The sequence below is a fragment of the Camelus bactrianus genome, chromosome 14 (assembly GCF_048773025.1).
Source record: "Camelus bactrianus isolate YW-2024 breed Bactrian camel chromosome 14, ASM4877302v1, whole genome shotgun sequence".
Lineage (NCBI taxonomy): Eukaryota > Metazoa > Chordata > Mammalia > Artiodactyla > Camelidae > Camelus > Camelus bactrianus.
The window spans coordinates 21,230,172-21,235,878 of NC_133552.1; positions in this window are offsets into that span (position 1 = coordinate 21,230,172).

Genomic DNA, 5,707 nt, shown 5'->3' on the forward strand with positions numbered 1-5,707 from the left:
ACATCACTCCCCAAGAGGTGCAAATTTCAAATTCCCAATTTACCCCTTTCCACCCCCTTTAGTCCTTGGTAGCCATAAGTTTGCTCTTTATGTCTGTGAGTCTGTTTCTGTTTTGTAAATAAGTTCATTTGTGTCCTTTTTTAAGATCCCACATATAAGTGATCTCATATGGCATTTTTCTTTCTCTTTTTGGCTTGCTTCACTGAGAATGACAGTCTCCAGGTCCATCTATACTGCTGCAAAAGACATTACTTTATTCTTTTTTATGGCTGAGTAGTATTCTGTTCTCTCTCTCTCTCTCTATATATTTATTTATTTATTTACATCTTCTTTATCCAGTCATCTGTTGATGAACATTTGCATTGTTTCCATGTCTTGGCTATTGTACATAGTGCTGCTGTGAACACTGGGGTGCATGTATCTTTTTGAATTATATTTTTCTCTGGATACATGCCCAGGAGTAGGGTTGCTGAATCATATAAGTCTATTTTTAGTTTTTTAAGGAACCCCCATACTGTCCTCCATAGGGGCTGTACCAATTTACATTCCACCAACAGTGTAAGAGGGTTCCTTTTTCTCCATACCCTCTCCAGCATTTATCGTTTGTGGACTTTTTAATGATGGCCATTCTGACAGATATGAGGTGATATCTCATTGTAGTTTTGATTAGCGTTTCTCTAACAATCAGTGATGTTGAGCATCTTTTCATGTGCTTGTTGGACATCTGGATGTCTTCTTTGGAGAAATGTCTATTTAGGCCTTCTGCCCATTTTCTGATTGAGATGCTTGCTTTTCTGATATTAAGCTGTATGAGCTATTTGTATACTTTGGAAATTAGTCCCTTGTCAGTTGCATCATTTGTGAATATTTTCTCCCATTCTGTAGGTTGTCGTTTCATTTTGTTGATGATATCCTTAGCTGTGCAAAAGCTTTTAAGTTTAACTAGATCCCATTTGTTTAGTTTTGCTCTTATTTCCATTACTCTAGGAGCTGGTTCAAAACAAATAGTGCTGTGATTTATGTCAAAGAGTGTTCTGCCTGCGTTTTCCTCTAGGAGTTATATAGTATTTGGCCTTACATTTAAGTCTTTAATCCATTTTGAGTTTATGTTTGTATATGGTGTTAGAGAATGTCCTAATTTCAGTCTTTTACAGATAGCTGTCCAGTTTTCCCAGCACCACTTCTTGAAGAGACAAAAGCCTTAGTGTTGATATATTAACTTACAGTTAGAAAATAGAGTTTTTACTTTCAGGATGGGGCTGCAATGCCCAATTTCTCCCTTGGGAATGAAGAGTTTGGACCATGTATCCAGTGCCCCAGTTTTAAGGGTGCCACCTAAGGGCCTGGATCTCAAATCTCATAGCTTGGGTAGCCAGTGAGCCTTGTCATTTGCAAATCCTCCAGGACCGCATTAAACAAAGAAGTGATTTCAGATGGGCATTCAAACACTTCCATGGCTCGTCCCCTCCCTAACCTAGCACAGAGGGAACAGGCAAAAACACTCATCCTCTAGCTTCTCCCTGAAAGGAGCTTTACTGCATCCTTTCCCAGCTGCTGCCTGAAGGTCCACCTTCTGATCAGCCTGTGTGTGGTGCTGACTGGAATTCTCCCAGGAGCCTGAAGGAGCCAATGGGCGCTCCCTCTGCATTCTCCCTCAAGCTTGCTCTAGCAACAAAACCAAGTCTCCAGCTTCTCTCTGGGGGGAGCCTGTCCACACATCTAGCACCCCAACTAACATGGCTGCCACCCAAGGGACTGGCTGCCAAATCACCCAGCTCTCGGAGCCTCCAGACTAAGGGGCAGGCTGATACAGAGGTGTCAGCAGGCTCAACACAGAGGGAACCAGCAAAAATGCAAGGCTTTCAGTTTCTCCCTAGGAGACGTTTCCACCCTTTTCCAGCTTCTGCCCAAGGGTTGGGTTTCTAATGAGCCCGCACCTGGGAGCTGACAAGGCATATATTTAGTCATCATCTGAGGACCTGAATGGGCCTGTTGGGACTTTCTGTGCCTTCCCCCCCAGCTCACCCCAGCCATGAAGCTAAATCTCTAGAGACTCTGTGGAAAGAGTCTGTTAACACATCTAGTGCCCCCACCTTCTGGGGCTGCAAGCTGAAGGGCTGGTCCCTAAATCACCCACCTATGGAAGCTGATGGGGCTCAGCATTTATGAGTCCCTAGGACCACAGAGAACATGGAGGCATTTCTATATGGCACAAGTGTTCCCAGCAGGGAATCCCTCCAGCTCACACAGAGTGAGTAGGCTTAAACACCCAGCTCCTTGTTTCCCTTTGATAGGGGCTAGATTGTGTACCTAACATCCTGCCCTTCCCAGTTGTTGCCTAAAGGTCAGGCTTACAATTAGCCTACACTGGGGACCTGAAGGGACAAGCAATTAGTAGTCCTCTGAGAGCCTGAACGTGTGTGAGGGCGTTTCCCATGCCTTTGGAGCAATAACGGGTCTTGGCAAACCCTAATGTCCTGGAAGCCACCAGGAACAAAGTCCGTGATTTGGATAAACACAGAAGTTTGAAAGGCAACCAGGAGCTCAGGCTATGCTGATTGGAGAGATTCATCTACACAGCACCACTCCTTCAAGACTGGGAGAGGTAGCTGTTTTATCTTATGCACAGAAACCAACAAAGAGAGTCAAGGAAGATGAAGAAATAGAGGAATATGTTTCAGAAAAAGGAACAAGATAAAACTCCGGGAAAAAAAAGGGGTTATGAAATGAGATAAATGACTTACCTGTTAAAGTGCTCAAAATAATCATAAAGATGTTCACAGGGTCAGGAGAACAAGGCATGAATAAAGAGAGAATTTCAACAAAAAGATAGAAAACGTAAGAAAGTACCAATCAAATCACAGAGCTAAAGAATACAATAACTGGACTTAAAAATTCAGTAGAGTGGTTCAACAGCAGGCTAGATGAGCTGGAAAAAGTGACCAGCAAATTCGGTGATAGGGCAGTGGAATTCATTCAATCAGTGGAGCAAAAAGGAAAAAGAATGAAAAAGAGTTAAGGTAGATTAAGGCACTTATGAGATGCCGTCCAAAGGACCAGTATTTGCATCATGGGCTTCCCAGAAGGAGAAAAGAGAGAGTAAGGTGCAAGAAGCTTCTTCAATGAAATAATGGCTTAAAAATCCCCAATCCTGAGGAAAGAAACACATTCCGATCCAGGAAGCCCATATAATACCATTAAGAGAATCCAAAGGGACCCACGCTGAAACACATTGTAATTAAACTGTCAAAACTTAAAGACAAAGAGAATCTTTAATGTGGCAAGAGAGAGAAAAAAAACTTGTTACATCAAGGGAACCCCTATAATTCTACCACTGGATTTTTCAGCAGAAACCTTGCAGAATGGAATGGAATGTTCAGTGCTAGGGGCGTCGGCTGGGTGGAGGGGAGGCGGGGCCCTGCTAACTGAGAATACTTTAGTGAGAATACTGGCAAAGTTGTCTTTTAGAATTGAAGGAGGGCTAAAGATTTTCCTGGACAAACAAAACTAAAGGAGCTCTTATCACCACTAGACCAGCCTTACAAGAAATGCTAATGGGAGTTCTTCAAGCTTAAATGAAAGGATGCTAATTAGTAACATGATAACACATGAAAGTACAAAACTCACTGGTAAAGGTAAATATATAGTTAAATTCAGAGTACTATACTATTGTAATGGTGGTGTGTAAACACAACTCTAGTGTAAGATTAAAATTATTCAAGATAACTATATCTACAGCCATTTGTAACAGATACACAATATAAACAGAGGTGTCTTGTGACATCAAAAAGATGAAATATGGGGGAGGAGAGTAAAAATGTAGAGCTTTTGTATAGAATGAAAGTAAATTTCCCATTTTCCCTCAACTTCACCCCCTTATCCAAGACTTAGGCAACCCATAATCTACCTTCTGTCTCTAAGGACATTTCATATAAATGGAATCATATAATGTCATACAAAATGTGGTCTTTTTGTCTGGCTTCTTTTACTTAGCATAATGTTTTCAAGGGTCCCCCATGGTGTGGAGTGTATCAGTACTTCATTCCTTTTTATGGGTTAATAATATTCCATTGCATGGATGTACCATATTTTATTATTGATTCTCATTCAACGGACATTAGGGCTTTTCCCACTTTTTGGCTATTATGACTCATGCTGCCATGAACATTCACGTACAAGTTTCTGTGTGGATATATACTTTCAGTTCTCTTGGGCCTATATGTTTAACTTTTTGAGAAATTGCCAAACTGTTTTCCAAAGCTGCTGCACGATTTTGCAATCCTACGAGCCATGTCAGCAGATTCTAATTTCTCCAGAGCGACAATTGTTATTTATGTGTCTTTTTTATTAGAGCCATCCTAGTGGGTATGAAGTGCATTCTCACTGTGGTTTTGATGTGCATTTCCCTGGTACCAAATGGCTAATGACACTGAGCATTTTTTTACGTGCTTCGTCACCAACTGTGTATCTTGGTTAGAGAAATGTCTTCTCAGATCCATTGCTTGTTTTTTCAGTCGGGTTGTCTTTTTATTGTTGAGTTGTAAGAGTTCTTTATATATTCGGAATACTGTTGCCTTATCAGATATAGGATTTGCAAATATTTTATTGCATTCTATGTGTCATGGGGCTGAATTTTGTCCTCCTCAAAATTCATATGTTGAAGCCCTATCCCCCAGTACCCCATTTTGTGTCTGTTTTTGAAGGTAGGGCCTTTATGGAGGTGGTTAAATTAAAATGAGACCCCCTAGGATGGACCCCAATCCAATCTGACTGGTGTCTTTGTATAAAGAGAAGATTAGGACTCACAAATACAACACCAGGGATGCGTGTGCACAGAGCGAAGTCTGTGTGAGGTTACATTGTGATGGTGGCCGTCTGCAAGCCAAGGAGAGAGGCCTCAGAAGAAACCAAATTTACTGGCATTTTGATCTTGGTCCTCTAGCCTCCAGAATTGCAAGCAAATCCATTTGTGAAGTTTAGGTCATCCTGGCAGTGGTATTTTGTTCTGGCAGCGTCACAAACTAATGTAGATTTTGCTATTGGGAGTGGGGTGCTGCTATTTCAAATCCTTTAAAATGTGGAAGTGGCTTCAGAACTGGGTATTGGGTAGAGGCTGGAAGAATTTTGAGTGCATGTTAGAAAAAGCCTAGGTTTCCTCGAGGAAACTATGGATAAAAATATGGACATTAAAGATACTTCTGGTGAGACCTCAGATGGAAATAAGGAATGTGTTATTGGACATTGGAGGAAAGAGGATCCTTATAAATAACTTAGCTGAAACGTGTTTGAGTGTTTTGTGGAAGGTAAACATTTGAGTGATGAACTTGGAGGTTTAGCTGAGATTTCTAAGCAAAGGGTTCAAGGTGTGACTTAGTTTCTCCTTGTTGCTTGTAGCAAAATGTGAGAGGAGAGAGAGAAATTGAAGAAGAAAATGTTAAGCAAAAATGAACCAGAAAGTGAAGATGTGGAAAAACATTAGCCTACCCTTATTGCAAAGAATAGAGAAAGCAGGCTCCAGAGGGAACATCAAAGGTATAGCTGGACAAGCTCTTGATACAGAGATAATGGATGAGATTCTTGGATCTAATCAGCCATTTCAGCCGAGGCCAGGACAGGGACTAAATGAAGGAAGGCTATTGAACTTCTGGGATTCTTCTGAAAGGACAACAATTCCCTGTGAACCTTATCTTTCAAGAAAAGGGAAGAA